This window comes from Typopeltis vanoorti, chromosome 10, assembly GCF_054136105.1.
Source record: "Typopeltis vanoorti isolate ZY-2024b chromosome 10, IOZ_Tvanoo_1.0, whole genome shotgun sequence".
Classification (NCBI taxonomy): domain Eukaryota; kingdom Metazoa; phylum Arthropoda; class Arachnida; order Uropygi; family Thelyphonidae; genus Typopeltis; species Typopeltis vanoorti.
The window spans coordinates 90,718,621-90,739,318 of record NC_143558.1 but is presented as its reverse complement, the minus strand read 5'-3'; the positions used below and the strand labels follow the sequence as shown (position 1 = coordinate 90,739,318).

At 38.7% G+C, this 20,698-nt stretch overlaps 1 protein-coding gene across 2 annotated transcripts in view; it reads left to right on the top strand.

The window, feature by feature from the left end:
• Window positions 1-20,698, top strand: part of LOC150102584 (inactive ribosomal protein S6 kinase delta-1) — a 519,967-nt gene that overhangs the window by 121,112 nt on the left and 378,157 nt on the right. The window lies entirely within an intron of this gene.

Here is a 20,698-nt window from a genome sequence, read left to right as displayed (position 1 = left end):
GGTTGTCTGTTAATAGATTTAGCTAGATTATTACTAGTCAACCAAAAATCACAAAAAATGAATCTTCAGGAATCCCAAGTTAAAATTGTCATGCAACACATGTCACATGAAATGCTTTACTTTAGTTTGACAACATAATAAGTATAAAAATGTTTCTTAACTCAAATTAGTGAAACTTGAAACAGTGACAAAACATGCTCCCAGACTTTAACATAAAATGCTGTTGTTTACTTGTCATTAAAGTTATTTAAAGAACATACCTATAAACCAGGGACAGCTCGTCTATAGGGGCCGGGCCCTACCTATATTTGTATAACTAGCCCAATAATTGTAGTTTTAAAAAATATGTTTCTTGTAATTATTATTTTTTGATCTATTTCCAACACATTTTATTGTTTAATAAAAAAATTACTGTTAGTATTTTGTGGCAATGCTGTATAATGCGACTTAGTACGGTCTCTGGGGCCAGCCACGGCTGGCCCTATTTTATACGTGTAGAATACAGGGCATGTATGAGGCAAGTGCACTAGCGATCGTGTTTGTTTACTGGGGCACAACGCTTATCTTGGGGCCAGTTTAGTCTGGCCCAGTCACTGTATTTTCACGTACGTACATAGCGCACGATTCTTTGATTGTGAAACACGTGCACTAGCGATCGTGTTTGTTTACTGGGCGCAATGCTTATCTTGGCCCAGTCACTGTGTTTGTACATAAATAGCGGGCGATTCTTTCATTGTCTTATTATTTATTCTCGTTGTTGTTCTGTTTTATTGTTTTTAGTGTGTTTAATTATTGTTGTCGTTTTTTGTTATAATTTATTTTAAAGTTTAAATTTTTATTATGTCCATAAACAATACATTTTAACTATGAACAAAATCGATAGTTTATTGGAAAAACGTTTCTCGTTATTTCTCGGAATCTCGGAAGTTTTGACATTGATTTATAAAATAAATAATAACTTTTCTGTTTTAACACGAAAAATGAAAACATTTTGCAGGGTGGCTAGCTGGAGTCGAACCACCGTCTTTGGATTTGCGGTTCACTGCTCTAGTCCATTGAGCTTTTTTTTTTTTTTTTTTTTGCTCTAGTCTGTTGAGCTATGCCCACAACTGAAAGTCTTTTTCGAGTTTTTGTGTTATTAATACGTTGAGCCCGTATATGTTACGTCCTAACAATTTTAAAAAATTAATAGCTCAATGCTGCATCAGTAGATTCTGACTAAACATTATTGTAATAGAAATAATAACTATAAATCAATAATAGAACCCACTATATAAATATAAAAAAAAAAAATTAAGTTGTTTTTGGCCCCTGGCCCCTCCTGTTTCTATTGTCACCAGCTACCACTGCTATAAACAGTACTCTGAATAGCCTAGTCAGGCTTATAAAAATAATTGTTGAAATGTTGATTTTTCCTTATTTATGGTAAATTAATACTCCTTCTCCCCCTCCCCACAAAATTTAATAAAATGGGCAAATAAAAATTAGTTTGTTGCTTTGGACATTTCTTAGTTTTATGTAAGAATGTTTACAATACTGTTACACAGTTTCATCTGTATCAGTGATGCATGATAGAATCTACTGCACTAAAGTTTAAAATTCATGACCATTGCTGACTGATGCCAAAGAAATTATTATTGGGCGATTTTTATTCTGTTTGAAGACAAATATTCCATTGAAATAATATTATTATTTATATGCACTTTATGAAGTCAAAAGACTTATTGTGGGAGATCTACTCTATATCAGAGTTTTGCCTGTCAGCCAAACTCTGTAACCCACACACCCTCAATCTATCTTAATAGAGAACATTCCACAGACATGTCGCAAGATTGGTCACTTGTCTCTGAATCCTCTGCCCCATCTCCCGATTCCCAAGAAATGCAGGTGACCAAACCAGTGCAAAGTAATCAACATGTGGCTGAATCTTAGCCTTATAAAGAGGGATAATAACCTCCATATCTTTACTTGTCAATATGTTCTTTAGCATCCAAGTGATCATACATCTCCTTAAACCTATTCATTGTTGGGGTGCTTATAACTACCTCTGGCAATCCATTCCATTCATTCAACACTCTCTGAGCTATTTTGCCAACTCTTGCAATACGTCCTTTGAATTTCAAATCTCTATCCATCATCCCCAGATCCCTAGCCACATCAATTTCCTTTAAACTAGTATCATCAATATGATACGAAGTGTGTAATCTTTTCATCCTGAAGTGCATTGCCTTACATTTTACAACATTGAATTGACAACCATTGTTTTGCTTCATTGGCAAATGACTGAATATCCTCCTTCAAATTGTTTGCTATATCATTAATGTACAAATTAAAGAGTAGTTGTCCTAGTGCAGAGCCCTGGGGCACTCCACTATTCACACTCATTTGCCTTGATTCTGCTCCACCATACACCACCCTCTGTTGTCTATCAGCCACACCCCTATCCATGCCAGTAGCCTCATATCCATTCCCATTTGCTCCAATTTATGTAATAGTTTTTCGTGCAGTATTCTGTCAAATGCCTTTGCAAAGTCCAGCAATATCATGGTGTAGCCATTTCTTTATCCAATTTTCCTGTCACCTTATTATAAAATGTGAATAAATTACTGAGACAGTACCTGCCTTTTACAAAGCCATGCTACGGCAGAAAAGTGAAAGGGGAGGGAAGGAGGAGAAAACAGAGTATGAAAGAGAAAAATCAGGAGGGTAAGGAAAGGGGTTTGAATGAAGATTCCTTCATAAAAGGAGTGCTCAAGAAGAGTGTGGTGAAACATGTTTCCCAGGGACAAAGATCAAGGATGTTAGTGAGTGGTGTTTGGTTAGGTTTAGGTTACAGCCTGAACCTTTAGGTTCATGTTATTATTATTATTATTATTCCTGATACCTCCAAGGAGTCCGAAGACTCATCGCGGGAGGACATCTTCAACTATCTCTACACCTTACCTCTACTACGAATCAACGCCATCTACCGCCCACCTCCAACACCACCACAACCAGTAATTTTTGTCTGTAAATTGCGTGTGTTCTGAAGGGCCGATTTGTATGTTGCTCCTCTAATTCAACATAAAAATGTATAAGAAAGTTTTTTTGTTGTGGAGCATCCATTTTGATTATCTGTTTTTGACTCTGGCTGATTTATGATTATGCCATGAAATGTGATTGAAACTATAGTAGTGAAGAGAGGACATCTGTTTCAATGATTAGTGAAAATAACAATACCTTGGATCTGCCTTGGTTGTATAAAATTATAGATATATGAAAACAGTATGGAAACTAGATAAACTGTGTAGTAAAGCTACCTTTAAAATGGGATAAATTGCTCTGAGAAAACATAATAAAAAACTTTAGAGATATGAAAGAGATGAATAAAACTTGGTATATAAATAAGTTCTAAGTGGTATTTTTGGACCCACTGAGTATAATTACATGTATCTGTATGTGTTTTAATAATTGAATTTTTTAGAAAAATCTTGCACCTCATGAATATTTGGAAAATGTCCTCTGTGGCTCTTGGGCCTAGGAAACTTGGCCATCCATGACATATACCTTACAGGGCTTTAGACCTTTCTAAGTTTATTTTTTTCTGTTATCCAGTTGGAGTTCCCAACTTATTGTTTAATGCTTCCCCCTTCTCCCTCACACTAAGTTGAAGGCAGGGTAATAGTTAATAAATAAAAATTTAGAATCCTGTAATTTACATCATCGGGTTTTAGCAGTGACATGCCTGTTATGCATATATATTAACTTACTCCTGAAATGATCTCAATAGAGGTCAAAACATTTAGAAATTGAATTATTTATTCTTAAAATGGATGTCTCTTTCCTGTGCACTAGAATATAAATTCTATACTTTGTCATTAAAGTAAATATGCTCATAATTCATGGAATTAAATTAAACTTGTCAAGAAATTATATTCTTATTTAATCCATTATCCAAATATAAGCAAATAAAGTTTGCATGTGAAGTATCATCATGACTATGCCACGTGTATACGAGGATAGTCTGAAAAATTCTCGGTCTCGACCATTGATCGGCAAGATTTTTTTTTCTAAGTTAGTACATCTGTCATAAGCATCCATTTGAAATTGCAAGTCATTTTATCAAGTAGTTTGTTTTATACAGCTATCTGAAGCAAAAGTGTTCTCTGTATCCCTTGAAATGGATAAAATTGAGCATCATGCATTTATAAAATTCTTTGTAAAAGGTTTAACACCAAAAGAAATTCATTCGAATTCATAAAAGTTTATGGGCACTCTTCTCCTTAATTTTCTTAATTTTCACAATTTTCTTAATTTTCACAATTTCTTAATTGTGGGCACTGCCCACAATTCAGAAATGGGCTGCTGAGTTTAAACGTGGCTGTACCAGCCTTGAAGATTATCCATGTGAAGGACGTCCAAAAAGTGTAAAAACACCAGAAATCATTGATTACTGCACGATATGGTATTGGATAACTGGCAAGTCAAAGTGCGTGAAATTGCTGAGACTATATGCATTTCAAAAGAACGCGTAGGATACATTTTGCATGAAGAATTGCAAATGAAAAAGCTTTGCACAAAATGGGTGCCGTGCAGATCAAAAATGCACTTGCGTGAAAATCTCTGGACAGTGGTAGGAGTGTTTTAACAAGAATAAAAAACTGATTTTATGCATTGATTTATTACTATGGATGAGACTTGGATTCACCAGTACACACCAGAATCCAAACAGCAGTCAAAAGCCACTTGTTCAGTGCCAAAGGAAGACAAGGTCATGGCATCGGTGTATTGGGATGCTAAAGGCATTTTGTTTATTAATTATCTTAAAAAGGGTAAAACAGTAACTGGGGAATATTATTCTAATCTTTTAACCAGACGATGGAAAAATTTGTGAGAAAAGATCCAGTTTGCAGAAGAAAACAATCACCTTTCATCAGGACATTGCACTTGCCCACAAAGGTGTTTTGGCAATGGGAAAATTGGGGGATCTGCACTATGAATTATTGGAACATCCATCCACCCTATTCCCTAGATTTAGCTCCCTCTGACTTCTATCTCTTCCCAAAACTAAACTCTTCCTTGCTGGTCAGCATTTTTCATCGAATCAAGAGGTGATTGCAGCTGTAGAGGGGCATTTTGCAGATCTTACTGTCTACAGGGATGGGATAATGGTGCTGGAGCATCGCTGAAATAAATGTATTAGTCTTAAGGGAGATTATGTTGAAAAATAAAAATAATTTTGAAATTATAAATTCGTTTTTTCATTGTTAGGACGAGAACTTTTCAGACCACCCACGTATAGTGGCCAATGACTTAAAGCCATTGCCTTAGTATCCCATAATACCAAACACACATCCTTTCAGATGCATAATGCAATGCATTATGGGGAAGGGCCATTATCCAGACCAGTTTTAACCTTTATCGAGGTCTCATCAATGGAAGCTAGCTAGTTGTGAAGATACTTCACACACAAACTCTATTTGCTTGCTTACACTTGGATAAAGGGTTAAGTAATAATATAATTTTTTGACAAGTTTAATTTAATTTATAACCAGGTGAAAAATTTTCTATAATTCATGAAAATTTTGTTTATAATTACTACAACAGTGTAAAGTGAAAGTTTGCTTTCTTGTTTAATTAAATAAGATTCTTGTATGGTGGAATAAATATATTTAATTTTGTTTAAGATGAATTTTCTTTCTGATGAGATATACAGGGTGTTCGGGATAAATTTGACATATTTATAATTAATTATATTTTTCCGTAAGTTACATGTATTAACACACACTTCTCTTCATTTAAAAGTTTGGACCCTTCTTCATTCATATACAAGATGTCAGAAAGGATGGATAGCTGGAACCCACCTGAATCATGGAAGAGAATAACTTGTATCATGATGATTCGTGCCCGCCATCAAAATAAGGATATTACGACTGCTGCCCAATGCTCCCTGAATACAGTAAAAACAATCAGGCATGAACTAGAGACTTGCAATGGTGACTATGAGGATGTAGCAAGAAGAAAGATCCCTAGCAGACGATCTGATTGCGTTCGTACAGCAGAATTCCTCGCAAATCTGCAGGAACAGGTGTTGAAGAACCCTGGCATTGGAATTCGGGCTTTGTTCGTGGAGTTGCTAACTGTAGTCAAGCCCTGGATAACAAGGGTAGCCAATGGTAGGCCGTATGTATGGCAGCAGGATTCGGCCCCTTGCCACACCTCTGGGAAAAGTCAAAAATGGTTGTCTGAAAATTTCTACGACTTCACCAGTCCAAATGTTTGGCCTCCAAACTCCCCAGACCTTAACCCCATGGATTATTTTGTATGGGGCGCAGTTGAAAAAGACACCAATCGCACTTCCAGTAATACAAAAGCCCAGTTAATGGATAAAATTAAAACAGTTTTTGCGGCCCTTCCCAGGGAGACTGTAGCATCAGCTTGTTCGAGGTTCCGAAGCAGAATTGAAGCTGTGATCGATGCTAATGGTGGTTATTTTGAGTAAATCTTGTTGATAGTATTGTAATTAACTCTGCCTGTAATATTTTTTTGTCAATTCATTAAATTTAATAGATACAAAGAAGATTTTCTTTTTCCTTACGAAACTGTCAAATTTATCCCGAACACCCTGTATATAATGAGTTTACATGACAGGTTACATGATGTTCATCCTTCTGGTCATCCAATCTTTTCACACCCTGGACCTAACACCTACTCCTCTCTGCTTGAATCATCTGGTTCTTTCCAGTAAAGAATGATGATGATGATAAAGAAGAATGCATAACACCAAAATTGGGAAATGTAATGCATTCTTCTGATTTTCTTTTTATTTCACTTAGACCTATTATATCACATTTCAGATTCCAGTTCTTCTATCTTTTTATCATCTGCTAATGTTCTTACATTGTATGTTGCAATGTTGAGATTAGTTTCTTAGTTTTCTTACACTTACTTTTATTATTTTGTATTGGAGTAGCATATCTGGTCCAATAGCTTCGTTTCTTTATTGAATTAGGTTCTCCAGAGAGTGTAAGGCCCATTGATCCAGATACTCAGGCACATTGTTGTATTTAGTGTATTCATGATTTTAATGGAGGGAATTGTCTTTTTCGTCCATAATGAGGAATCAGCTTGGGAGAGAATTGGCAGTAAACCTTCTAGCTAGAGCTGTGGAATGCCATCTTTATTGATATTATCACTCTTGTCATCCAAAAGGATAGGTAATCTGCCTGTGTTCCTAACCAGGCTATACTTCTCTTCCTCAGAATATGTTTGAATGACCAAGTAAATAAGCTCTATAGTCAGCTGTCTCCATTCGAATGGGTAGCAGACACTGTTTGGAAGCTGCTCCTCAGGAATACCATCACACCCAGTTGGAATCCCTCTTAGCCTGGTTCCTCAGTATTGGCTTGTCCGGCCTGGGAGGCACTGCTGGTAGAATACACTACTGCTGGCATAGCTCAACACGTCCTCGAAACATGCCAGCTCCTTCACTGCATTAAGGCGAGTTTCAGCCAAGAGGTCTATATCTATTAAAGGGGTCAATATCTGTATCTATTAAAGATGAAATTTGACTTAAACAAAATATGTATGCTAACATGCAAAAAAGCTCTATTACAGAGTAGGTCCATGACGTGTACAAGAATCTTGCTTGCTTTCACTTTGAAAGAAAATCTCAAGCAAAAAAGTTCTCATCTAAACTTGATAACTGTCAACATTAAAGCACTGATGCTCAATGCCTTCCTGGTGTGAACTTTTGAGATTTAGTATGCACCTCCAGTTGCATGTTTTTTCCTTGTTTATGGGGAGAACCATTCATAATTAATTTTTGGTTTTTGGCATAATGGTAAATGGCAAGAAGACTAGTTGCTCTCTGTATGTGTATCATGTTCATAAGTCTCTCTCTTCCCACTGCATGTCCCCACTCTTTCCTATCATCTAACAATAAACCAAAAATGAAATATATAAACAATGATGGCAGCACCACGATCCAAATAAGTCTCCCTTGATAACCAATTCATCCAAACAAATGAAACCAAACACAATATTCCAGACATACCAGGATCCTACAAAATAAATCATTTCCACATCCACTTTGACACCCACATCATAAAATCCAACATAAAATGACAATCCTCATCACTTCCTTCTCTTAACAGAAACCTAAATTGCAGCTACATCAACCACAGATCACCTTCAATGCTCAGATTATATCCTTCATAATTCATTTTGGTCCATGCGGTTAGCTGAGTGGCTATGTGTTTCACAACCATATGCCTGAGAAAGGATTGTCCTGGGTTCGATTCCTGTCGCTGACATGAGAAGCTTAGAATCTTTCTCAGACACAGCCAAGTTAGCTGGTCTTGGACGTGGATTGCAGGATTTTTCGCCTCAGTTTATCTGGGGTTTTTCCTCCTGCAAGCAGGCAAACCGGCCTTGAGAACATAATACTTCTACTGACATGGGATACACTGGGAGGCATAGGGCCAACCACCTTATCCTCATATAATGGTTACGGTTATAAGGAATAGAAACCCTCAGCACCGTAAAGGTAAAAGAGGGAAAGATTAAGAAAGAAAGAATGATTCATTTTGCCACAAGGGGTGGCACTTGTGCCTTTGTGCTTTCTGACATTACCTGCCAGAGCTTTTCCAAATTTAGACTCCCCTGTTTTTGACCACCTCTGAATGAAGGTTTCCTTACCCCCACTTAGTAACATTCATCTGCTGCATTTACCAATCTCCAAATTCCATAAACCATTGAGTGGCGCTAGTGTCCTTGGTAAATGTGCCGGTCGAGTTTAGCTAGTCTAGAAAACGTGTTTTTAAAGTTAAATATAGTGTGGCTTTTTGTCACAAATTGTGCTAAAATTGTGCATCGGTTAGAAACAAGTGTCCTTCAGTGGTATTATTGTTTAGAACTGTGTTGTATATATTGTGTTTTCACTGCCGTTTGTATCACTATATCAACGTGTAAAGATGGCGTCCAACAAGAAACGTACGTCAGCGTCACGCAGGACTTCTACTACTACACGAAAGGCTGGCCCAGCGTTAGATTTTTCGCAATGGATGCGTTGCGGAAACTGCTACATGTATGCACCGAAAAATGTGAAGGATCTGTGGTCGGTCTGGCAAAATGAAAAGAAAGAAAATGTCGACGTATGTGAGAAGTGTCGGGATAGGCTGGAGCGTTTAGGAATGGAAGCTGACATCGGGACCGTAGCGGAAGAACTTCGGCGGGAGTTTATGAAAATGAAAAATGACCTTCATCTTCTTCATGAGGAAGTGGAAGTGATCGGTAAGGAGATACTGGAAGTTAAAGCTGAGTTTAATGTGTTAAACAGAGAAATTAGGACTATAGAGATTACTTTAGCTGAAGTAACTAGAACAGGATTACATATGGGTGAGTCTTTGGTGAATGATTCAGTAATAAATAGTATGGGAGTGATTGGGAGTCAACATAATAAAACCACAAGTGGCCAAGAAAAAATGAGATGTAGTGAGAGTGGGGGGGTAAGTAATAGAGAGTTGAGTAATGAAGCTGGGAGAGTCATGCTGAATAGTGTAGAGAATGAGTCCATGAGTGTGAACTTGAATGAAGTTAATAGTGGTAAAATATATGGTGATTCTATGATTAAGGGTATGGAGAGTGGTATGCATGAGGAGTGCTTGGCTGATGGTACAATAGAAAGAGTGGCTTTAGCAATAAAGAGAGGGCATGAAACAGACAAGATGATAGTTATGGTGGGTACGAATGACCTGAGAGGTAGTATAAATCGGGTAGGAAAAGATTTAAGAACATTATTGGATATTGTGAAGAGGAAAAGTGTCAATGGGAGAATAGTGTGTGTGCTGCCTCGTTTTGACAATTACGAGTTAAGTAGACGAGCAATGATAATGAATGATATGATTGCAAGAATGTGCAGAAAAAGAGGTCTGGAGTTTGTTGATGTTTGGAGTGTGTTTGAAGGAAAAAGGCAGTTGTATGCTAGAGATGGACTGCATCTTAACATGGAAGGACATAAGAGATTGAAGAAGTTATTGTTTTCTGAACAGGTTGAAGTTATTGGGCAGGGAAACTAATATTGAAAAGGTTGAGTGTAAGAGAGAGAAACTTTAGCACTGATTGTGTATTTATTGATCCTTATAGGCAGAATAAATTGCAGAAGAGAGGGGAAAAAAAAATCGGCATAGGACTACGGTAGTTAGTGACTTATATATCAGTTCTAAAGCCGGTACAAGATCTAGAGGGAATCTGCAATTTTTGTATACCAATGCTAGAAGCATTAGAAATAAGAGAGAAGAATTTTTGGCATTAGTCAGTGAAATCTCACCAAAAGTTGTAGGCATTAGTGAAACTTGGCTGTCAGCAGAAGATGTGGTCACTGGAATTGAATGTGATGGGTACAGTATTTTCAGGGAGGATAGAGAAGATAGAACAGGAGGAGGAGTACTGTTGATGATAGCTGATGTGTTGCAGCCAAAGAAAGTAGTATATCATGATGATAGACATGTGAATGAGAGTTCATTTGAGGCAGTCTGGTGCGAAATAGTGACCAACGCAACCAAATATACAGTTGGATGCTGCTATAGGCCAGGGAGTACAGGGGGAGATATTGAATTCATGCATCAGCAACTTAGTGCAATGAGTGAAGGCTTAGTGATTATTATGGGGGATTTTAATTATGGTGATATCAATTGGAAGGAGGAAATATCACGTAGCAAAAAGGAAATGGAGTTCATACATCTGCTACGAGATAATTACTTGAAACAGCACGTAACTGAAGGGACACGTGGTGTGAGAGTGTTGGACCTGGTTATTGGTTCAGAGGTTATATGCATAAGTAAGGTGACCTCGTTACCTCCAGTTGGTGAAAGCGATCATGTGGTATTGACTTGGGAGGTTGCAAAATCTGTGGATTTTTCTATTAAGAAGGGGTATGTACGAAACTACAGGTTAGGCAATTATAACAAGCTTCGGAGTGAGCTTGCAGCCATCCCATGGCAGAACATATTGCAAGGGAAAGATGTTAGCAGTGCTTGGGATAAAATCAGCGGGTATCTGAAGAAAGCAATATCAGATTGTGTCCCCATGGTCAGGAGGTCAAACAAGGCAGGCATTAGATGGATGAGCAGTAGTATCAAGCTTGAACTACAAAAAAAGAAAATGTTATGGAGAATTTACAAGGAGAAGGGCGATCAGGACACCCATGAGCAGTACAAGGCTCAAGCTAGGAAGGTTACCAGCATAGTAAGAAAAGCTAAATCAGATTATGAGAAGACCTTAGCCAAAGAGATCAAGGGTAATCCCAAAGAGTTCTTCCGCTATGTGGCAAGTAAGAGGAAGAATGACTTCGGAAGGATAACCTTAGTGGGTGCTGATGGTATTGAGGTGACAAAATCAGATGTAATAGTCGAGTTACTGAGTGATCACTTCTCAAAAGTCTATCACCCAAGTGAGGATATCTCTATACCTATAGCAATACCTAATGTGAGAATTGAAGCTAAAGAATCAGAGGTATTAAATATATTGCGAAACTTAAATGCAAACACTGCGGTAGGCTTAGATGGAATATCAGCTCGGGTGTTGCGTGAATGTGCAAATGAATTGTCAACCCCTCTTACCTGGATATTTAATTTAAGTTTGAACTCTGGTATGGTCCCTAGGGAGTGGAAGTTAGGCAAAGTGGTTCCTTTGCATAAGGGTGGCTCTAAAACTGCAGTATTGAATTACAGACCAATCACCATCTCAGGAGTAGTGGTAAAAGTATTGGAAAAGTTGGTTAAAGACAAAATTCAAGAATGGGTGGATCAGGATATGATACTCTATAGAGGCCAACATGGTTTTGTTAAAGGTAGATCCTGCCTTAGCAATCTATTAACTATCCATAATAGAATAACATCAGAGTTGGACAAAGGAACTGGCTACACAGTGGTACTTCTGGATTTTGCTAAGGCTTTTGACATGATACCCCATAGAACACTGTTACGCAAATTGGAGCAGATGGGAATGGATATTAAATTGGTGATATGGATAGGAGAATGGCTCAGGGAGAGATACCATAAGGTGGTGTATGGAGGAGCCGAGTCCAGAATGAGGCAGGTGACCAGTGGTGTGCCTCAGGGCTCTGTGCTTGGGCCAATGTTGTTTAATTTGTATATAAATGATATAGGAAACGGCTTAAAGGGAGATATTCAGTTGTTTGCTGATGATGCAAAGTTGTGTAGTGCAATAAAAAATCAAGCTGATGTTGAAAGTTTGCAGGAGGATTTAAATAAGCTGGTAAAATGGGCAAAAGAAAATGGATGTCAGTTCAATGTGGAAAAGTGTAAAGTCTTGCATTTTGGGATTAAAAGATTACCAGCTGTGTACTACATAGATGGAAAGGTACTCCAAGAGATTGATGAGGCTAGGGACTTAGGGGTATTGGTAGATAGGGAGATGAAGTTCAGAGGACACATTGCTAAGGTGTCCAAGATTGCACATAGGATTACTTGGTTGTTGAGGAACACACTGACATCCAGAGATAAAGAGGTTATTATTCCCCTTTATAAAGCATTGATACTTCCACATTTGGATTACTGTGCTCAGGTCTGGTCACCTGGATTCCTTGGAGATGAGGAGGCTGTGGAGAGGGTTCAGAGAAGAGTGACCAAGTTGGTGAGTGATATAAAAAATGCTCCCTACATTGATAGATTGAGAGCTTGTGGATTGCAGAGATTGGTTGATAGGCGAAGAAGAGGGGATATGATAGAAACATTCAAATTACTAAAAGGTTTTTATAGGATTGATGCAGGGGAAATGTTTCAGCTGTGTGATAGTGATGGAAGAACAAGAGGTCATCTCTGGAAATTAAAGAAGAGTGTGGTTAACAAAGGTGTCAGAACAAGGTTTTTTGCCTGGAGGGTGGTGAATGAGTGGAATTCATTGCCTGACTTTGTTGTGAGCTCTTCATCTGTAAATGAATTCAAGAAGAGATATGACAGATATTGTTTTGCTAGCTTGGGTCTCCCGCGATGAGTCTACTGACTCCATGGAGATACCCGTAATAATAATAATAATAATAATAATAATAATAATTTAGACCTCTTCACCTTACTCTCTACAAAGCTTGACTATTTTCAATCCAGATATTCAAACAGTGAAGCCATCTTCCTAGGTGACCTGAATGCCCATGACTCTAACTGGCTGCCCTTCTCCAACACCACCATTCGAGCTGGATGTGAGGTGAAAGTTTTTGCTATAAAGGGGGGGGGGGGGTGCTGAAAAGTTCTGATAAACCCCAAGAACAAAAATGATATTAAAGCAACTGATATAACCACAAGAAAGAACATATCTTAAAATCCTTTAACTTTTTCTCATCAGATTGTAGTAATTTGTTCTTTTTCTTTTAGGATATATAAGTAGACATCTCAGAGGTTTTGAAGACAAAGAGGTGTGGGCCATCATCAAGTTTTTCGTGCTGCAAGAAAAGTCCATAAACTGAGATTCATCAAACTTTGTGTGAAACTTTAGGGGACTGTTCCCCAGCATATCCAACAGTTGTCAGTTGGGTGGCCAAGTTTAAAACTCGGCATCCTAAGACAACAGATGTCCCAAGGTCAGGAAGAGCTTTGACAGCAATCACAGCTGAAACATTGCAAAGACAGGGGATATCCAGGGATCAAGTTGGGGTTATTATCCACCAACATCTGGATATGCAGAAGCTCTCAGAAGCTGACCAAAAGAGAGAGAGAATGTGTGCTGTCATCTCGATTGATTTTGGGTCATTTTGAGAAATTGGATGCAATTTTTTTGGCTCGTATTGTGACTGTTGATGAAACTTGGCTTCATCACTATGGCCCAGAGACCAAACAACCATCAGCGGTGGAGACACAAAGGTTTTCCATGGCCGAAGAAGTTCTGAACTCAAAAGTCAGCAGGGAAGATTGTTCTTTGGTTGTTCACTGTTTTTCATGGTGGAAAGCACCCTTTCTTCAAGCTTTGCCACCATTTCAGGAGTACCTCAGGGCTCCATTCTATCACCTCTTTCCTATATGCATAAATCACCCACTATCAATCACTACAAATGCTATCCATAGCTTTGCTGATGATAGCGCTCTCCATTCACCTACTCCCTTGACAAACCACATAGTTCTCAGACATCACTTACTTCAAGATCATCTGCAACAGTGCAAACACTGATCTTCATACCATCTTTCAATGGGCCATGGATAATCTGGTCACCTTCGATGCTGCCAAAACTCAGTCTTGCCTTTTCTCTTGCAAAGGAGATCTCGGCTCACCTATCCTTATCCTCAGTAATACACACATCATCAGACAGGATGAACTATCTCTTCTTGGACTGACATTTACATCTCTCCTCTCCTGCCACAAACACATCACATAAACAGCTTCCTTAGCTTCTAGAAAACTAGGCATTCTTTTCTGCTCAAGAAGCTATTTTACACCCACCCAGCCATTGATCCTATATGTGAGATGTATGCCTTGCGAAGAGCGGTGGGAGTCTGGTTAGAAAGTGATAGTGGAGTTAATATGTGTAAAAAGTGTAAAGAGAATGAGGACTTCAAGCGTGTTTCGTGTGTCGAGAGCGATATCGTGAACGATAGTCAGAATGTAGAAAATGGCGGTGTGCTAGAGAATTGCGTGGTAGTGCCAGATAGGTGTGAGAGCGTCGCCGAAAATGTAATTGAAGGTAGAAACACAGAAAGAATGGATGATTTGATCGATAATGAAAATGGTGAGATAAATGCGAGTAGCGAAATTGCCCGTTTGAATGGTGCCATACACAGAGCTAAACGACAACTGGAGCGTATGGAAAAATGTGTGTTGAACGTACCGACAAATAACCGGCGGAAGTCTGTGACGGCAAATAATAGAATGTTTGCAAACGTCAATAAAATGAAGGAGCGAGTGCTGTATGGGGATTCGCTATTAAGAGGCGTAATAATTGAGAATTTAACGAAGTCGTACCAGCCGGGTGCGATCATAAAGGACGTCAGCGAATCTATTCGACTGCAAAAACAGAGGGTGAAAGAGATGATAATCGTGGCAGGAACGAATGATTTGAAACAGGACAAAATGGAAATGATAGAGGATGTGAGGGAGTTGTTTGAGGTAGCAAAAGAGAAGAGTGAGAGAGTTAGGATGGTGAGTATCTTACCGCGGTATGACAGTGAAGTGTTTAGAAGGAGGGCCATAATTGCCAATGACTTTATGCGTGGGTTATGCATGGAGAGTGGTGTGGAATTTGTGGATGTGTGGAATGAGTTCGATGGGCGAAAGGACTTATACAAGATGGATGGATTGCATTTGAATGGAGTTGGTGTACGGAGACTTGAAAGAGTGTTGATGAATGAAGTGGAAGTGGATGTACAGACTCAGGGAAACTAGATTTATTAAGAGGGGGGGAGTAGATATGCTGACTTTAGGGGGGCAGTTAAGTGTATGAATGAGCATATTATGCCCGAGCGAGTACGACGGACAACAAATCAGAATGGGATAGTTAGTATAAGGCATCAAAGTAAGGATGGGACAAATGGGCTTCTGCGATTCATGTACACTAATGCCAGGAGTATTAGGAACAAGAAGGAAGAGTTTTTGGCCATGGTTGGCACTTCCAGGCCAGAGGTTGTCGGTATTAGTGAAACATGGCTGACAGAAGATGATAAAGCTAGTGGGATTGAATGCGACGGGTATAGCGTGTTCAGGAGTGACAGGGTGAATAAAAAAGGGGGGAGGAGTGTTATTGATGATTGCTGATGATCTTCAGCCAAGGAGTATAGAAGTTGAACTGCATGATGGGGAAAAAAGCGCATTTGAGGCTGTTTGGTGTGAGATACAATCCAGCAGAACAAAATATACAATTGGGTGCTGCTATAGACCGGGTGATGGAGTGGATGGTGGGGATAGTATGCATAAGCAAATAGAAGAAATGAGTGGAAGAAGGGTAATTATTATGGGTGATTTCAATTATGGTAACATTGACTGGAAAGAGGAGAGGGCACACGGGAGGAAGGAATTGGATTTTATGCGGTTATTAAGGGACAACTATCTACGGCAACATGTATTGGAAAATACCAGGGGGCAGAGAGTGCTGGACCTAGTAATTGCAACCGAGAATGTGGCTGTAATGAACATGACCATGTTGCCACCAATTGGTGAGAGTGACCATAAAGTCATGACTTGGGAGGTGGCTAAAAGAGTCGAATTTACAATTAAGACAGGGTACATGTGGAATTACCGGGCTGGTAAGTATGACAAGCTTAGGTGTGTGCTTGGCTCAATGCCATGGCATGCAGTTTTACATGCCATGTAAAACTGGATGTTGATAGTGCATGGGATGTTGATAGTGCATGTTGATAGGGCTGGATGTTGATAGTGCATGGGAGGTGGTTAAGAACTGTTTGCAGGAGGCAATGGTTGACTGTATACCAAGAGTCCAAATAATAAATCAATTAGGGGTTAAATGGATGAATAACACTATTAAGCTTGAGCTGCAAAAAAAGAAACAATTGTGGAGGAATTTTAAGGAGAAGGGTGACCATCAGGCACAGGAACAGTATAAAGCTCAGGCCAGGATGGTAACAAGGGTGGTAAGAAAAGCAAAAGCAGATTACGAAAGGAAATTGGCCACGCAGGCTAAAGAGAATCCCAAACAGTTTTTTCAATATGTTGCAAGTAAAAGGAAAAATGCTCATGGTAGAATGATCTTAAAAAATGCTGAGGGTAGGGAGGTAACTGAATCAGTTGATATTGTGGAATTACTGAGCGAGCACTTTGCAAGAGTATATCACCCAGGTGGTGACTTTGCAGGAATGGAAGAACCAACAGCTTATACTGGAATTGTGATGAATGAAGTAGAGGTAACTAGTCTATTACAGAACCTCAATGTCAATACATCTGTGGGATTGGATGGTATTCCAGCTCGTGTCGTACGTGAAGCGGCCAAAGAATTGTCAGTGCCCTTGATCATTTTGTTTAATTTGAGCCTGAGGACTGGGTCAGTCCCAAGGGGGTGGAAAGAGGGGAAAATAGTTCCACTGCACAAAGGTGGTTCCAAGGCTGCTGTTGAAAATTACCGGCCAATCAGCATAACAGGAATCATTATCAAGGTCTTAGAGAAAATAGTCAAGAGGAAAATACAAGATTGGATAGAAGAAAATGGGATACTGTATCGGGGACAGCATGGTTTTGTGAAGGGTAGGTCATGCCTCAGTAACTTGCTCACATATTATAACACAGTGACGGCTGAACTGGATAAGGGTAATGGGTTTACGGTGATTCTACTGGACCTTGCCAAGGCCTTTGACAGGATACCACATGGAATTCTAATCAGTAAATTGGGGCATATGGGGATGGACATAGGGTTGGTGAGATGGATAGGAGGGTGGTTGACGGAGAGATATCAGAGAGTGGTTTACCCAGGAGTAGAGTCCACAAGACGGCCTGTGACTAGTGGTGTGCCACAAGGATCTGTTCTTGGACCACTGCTGTTTAATTTGTTCATAAATGATATAGGAAAGGATCTGAGAGGAACAGTTCATTTGTTTGCGGATGATGCAAAGTTGGGTAGGGCAATAGTGAATGCAGATGACGTCAAATTTTTGCAGGATGATTTGGGTAGATTGGAGGTCTGGGCTAAGGAGAATGGATGTCAGTTTAATGTGGCAAAATGTAAGGTTATGCATTTTGGGGTGAAAAGATTGGAGGCAGTTTACTGCATTGGTGGAACCGTGCTCCAGGAAATTGATGAGGCACGAGATTTAGGAGTGTTGGTAGATAAGGAATTGAAATTTAGGGGACACATTGCAAAAGTGGCCAAATCAGCTCATCAAATCACTTGGTTGCTGAAGAATACGTTGACAAGCAGAGACAAGCAGGTTATTGTTCCTCTGTATCGAGCCTTGATAAGACCCCATCTAGACTACTGTGCTCAGATTTGGTCACCTAGGTTTCTTCTTGATGGGGAGGAGGTGGAGAGGATCCAGAGGCGAGTGACCAAGATGATAGCAGGTCTGTGGAATGAACCGTATGAGAACAGGTTGAGGATTTGTGGGTTGCAAAAATTGGTTGATAGTCGGAGGAGGGGAGATATGATTGAGACATTCAAATTACTGAAGGGTTTCTATAAAATTAATTCAGAAGATATTTTTGAGAACAGGGCTGGTTGTGGGAGGACTAGGGGACATCCATGGAAACTGGGCAAAAGTGTGGTTAGTAAAGGTGTTAGAGCTGGGTTCTTTACTTTTAGAGTAGTGAATGAGTGGAATGCGCTCCCTGAGTCTGTGGTGGATGCTGTGACAGTGAATGAGTTTAAGGCGAGGTATGATAGGTACTGTATGAATGTCAAATAGTTGTGATGAATATGATTTGGGGCCTCCCTCGATGAGTCTAATGACTCCCTGTAGTTGCCCGTAATAATAGTAATAATAGTAATATGTAAATCCCATATATGCCCATCCTTACATGGGCAAATATGGGATTTATATCCCATATCTGTCCAATATCCCTTTTTAAATACCACTGTAAACACATCGAGCCTGTTCCTCATTTATTCCATCTACCTCTGTTATATTGTGATCTGATTTTACTTTTCTTTTTCAGTTAAATCTATCCACACAATTTGGCCGATTCCTAGAATGATTACGTATATTAAATAAATTGACAAAGGATTGACTTCTGAATAGAGTCTGATCCTCAGCATTAATGGTCTGGAGTTACTTCCTATTCAAGTTCCTGCAATATTTATTTGATCAAGCTGCACCAGCCAGATCCCTAGGTTAGAAATTGCTTTCCACCAAGAAGTAACCCTCAGAAAACATACAAAGTAAATCAATCTATTAATTACTCCTCATATCAATTTTTTATCTATCTCTCTTAAAACACTTTTAGATTGCAGTCGTGGTCTCTGTCATATATTTCACTCGCGCTCAGATTCAAATATTAGCAAGTGGTGCATTGGATTCAAATCAAGGTACAAAACAGGTTAAGATAATCAAGATATATTTATTCGATTCTAAAGATTACACATTTACAATAAAACACTCAATAGGAATAGAGTTATCCCAAGTTATAAGGTTACACATAACAACTGTAATTCACATATCACATCTGAGAATAGGCTCATTTCACTACACAAAATTCTAGCTAGCATCCTTTAAATACCTTTACTATCTTACACATCATATTCTTAAAACATTCACATCGATAATTCTATAGATCATTACTTATAGCAAATTAACTACTACTCATTCACACAAATACTGAGGAAACAGCCATCAGGTTCTAAACACCTGTATCTAAAATCTCATTATACACCTTCCTACAAGTTTAGAGTTATATAACCTAACATATCTTGTTTCTTCCATAACACATTATTCCGTTCTTTCTTAACAAAGGAATTATAAAGGGGTTTTACATTACCACATTCCTGTAACTTATTCCGTCTATTCTTTCATTATAATTTCCCTCCGAATGTTCAATCTCGTCCTTGGCGATTAACTCACAGGTTAGGTTTGGCCTTCATTGTTCTGTCCTTTCATCGCATTCTCGACTGGAAACAGCATGGATTGAATCGATCCACGTGGACGTATGTGGCGGCCAGTTTCTTCAGGCTTAATCGGAAAAGTACCTCATATTTCTTCGTCTATTCCTTCCACTCGACATCACTAGATTTCGAACTGGAACTCTTCCTGACTCCACCAGAAATTCTCCAGCAACTCCAGATGAAAAACCTAAAAAGCCCTGAACGGGGGGGGACAGACAATCCCGTTTTATGCCTCGTATCTCTAGCGCCCTCTTTCACCCAAAACTTTCTTTTTTTTTGCGCCCGGCTCCTACTTTATTCCTATCTTCCTGGAATACTCTGTACGATTGCCGCGTCTTCCCGGAAAAACACTGTGCGCGTGCCATTCGCACGTAAGCAAATTGCCATCAGCTACACAATTTATCCGAAGTTATCGTTAATGAACTTTGATCCTTTGTTATTATGCTCTAACATATATCTTATAGAGAAACTTCTTACATTATAATCTTCTTACAAAAAATGACATCTTTCACCTTTAATTAATATTACAAAATTTGTATTAGTACAATTCTTTAAACAAAATTGGTATCTTCACTTATTTACAAGCATTTCCGCTTTTAGTTTTTTTTTTTTTCCTTGTTAAATTCTGAATGAGAAATTTCTTAGTAAAAAATATTTTCATTCAAAATTCAACACCTCTCTCCTCTGGAACAGCCTTCCTCATAATGTGTTTACCAGCAACTTCAGCCTCCAGCTCTTTAAGAAAAATGTCAGTAGATTTCTTCTTTCTCAATCCTTATCTGCACTTCACACATGGCACTGATGTGTTATAAGTTCTTGCACCTCTCGCGTGGGATAAATATAAATTAAAAAAATGTTTTTCAGATCACTCATAGGACCCAGTTTATATTATAGTTGTAGAGCATTTATTTCAAATACAGATGTAATTTATTTTCCAAGAATATATCCATGATGTATGTCATATTAAAATATAAGTATGTCTTGTAACAAACAAAAAAGAGAAATGTACAGTGTTATTTTTTTTAATGCTTTGACTTTATATATACAGAGGATCCTCGACCTACATTGTCCTCGATATGCATCGTTTTGACTTTATGACGGTAATCCCATAAATAATTTAAAAAATAAATTTCGAATTGAAGCAGCATGATGTTAAAATTCAAACATCATGGG